We start from the raw sequence: 1,703 nt of genomic DNA on the forward strand, positions 1-1,703 counted from the left end.
ATATATATTTCTTTACATACATTCATACAAATACACATATACACACGTATATATATATATATATATATATATATATATACACACACACGCATACACGCATAAATACAAAAGCGGGTGCGCGTAAGTGGTTATTGTTCACGCAGCGTATGTAAATAATAATAATAATAATAAAAATAATAATTTTCAATGAAGGGATATCAACGCCACCACTACAACTGGACTGGGTAGTATAAATAAAAGAAAAAGAAAAAAAAATAGATATACGCCACATAGTCACAAAGTTTAATTGTGTATTAAAAAAAATTATCCTTATAATATATTTATACTGCTTAGAATGCAACAGTTACTTAGCTATTTATGAAGAATTCCAAGTTCACTGTAACAAATGCAAACTTCTGAAGCGAGGTGAAAAGCGAAAGAAGAAAGTATTTAAAAAACTGAAAAAGAACACAGAACGAAATTAGTCTTTATCTAATTTTTCTTCTTTTGTTCATTATTTAATGAAATTTGTTCAGCACAACTGGTTGGTATTTTCGATGGGATTATCCATCCATAAAGGAACGGTGCGGAAATTAAATACGCTCTGTTAATCGCTTAGGAGCACTCTTGCGTTCAAACATGCGTACACTGAATATTTAGTTTCTTGCTAAACAAGCAGTTTGTGCACCGTTGTGTCAATGTGATGTGATAAATTATGAAGAAGAGCTTCTGACTGAGATGGGGCTGTTGCATACTGTTGCATAGTGATGGCTTTGAATTGTTGACAAATGTTGATGTGTACGTGGTGAGGTGACGGCGGCGAGGTGAAGTCGTAATTGTCATGATGCTGAGGGGGAGGTGGGGGTGTTGGGTTCTGATGCTTGGGCCTTGAGGAAGCGGTGTTTCTTGTAAGGCTATTGTTGTGTGGGTGCTGAAGTATAACGGACATATGATGGTGTTTTCAAGGTGGTGCTTGGTGTGGCGGTGGCGATGTGTTCGTGTTGAAGTTTTGCAGTTTATGCAGGTATGAATAAAAACAGACACACACACCCACAGTAACACACGCTCACACACACACACTCACGCACAAACACACACACACACACATACACACACATACACACACACACACACACAGAGGCGTAGGTGTGGCTTGCAAACCACATCGATACATGTCAAACCGCATTCATCTGTGTTTAGACCGCTGCTTGGCACCTTGAGCAAGTCTCTTCTACTATAGCATCGGGTCGACCGAAATCTTACACACACGAAGTTACACACACACACACATACACACACACACATACACACACACATGCACGTACGCACGCACACACGTATACACATATACAAATATATATGTACATATACATATACATATATGTGTGTCTCTGTATCTGTGTTTGGCCTCCACCAGAGGTTTACAATCGGTGTTCGCGTGTTTACCTCCCGCTAACTGAGCAGTTCATCATAAGTAAATTGATCAAATAAGTACTAGGCTAAAAAAATTATAAAATAAAATAGTGATGTCGATTCTTTCGACTTGAATTCCACAAAGAGGTGCTTCGGCATGGCCGCAGTCTAATAGCAGAAACAACTAACAGAATAAAACAATACAAGCATATCTCTGTCTTTCTACCTGCCTATATGCCTCTCACTCTCTCTCTCTCTTTCTCTCTATGCATATATATATATATATATATATATATATATATATATATATA

This window comes from Octopus bimaculoides, chromosome 15, assembly GCF_001194135.2.
Source record: "Octopus bimaculoides isolate UCB-OBI-ISO-001 chromosome 15, ASM119413v2, whole genome shotgun sequence".
In the NCBI taxonomy this organism is placed as follows: Eukaryota; Metazoa; Mollusca; class Cephalopoda; order Octopoda; family Octopodidae; genus Octopus; species Octopus bimaculoides.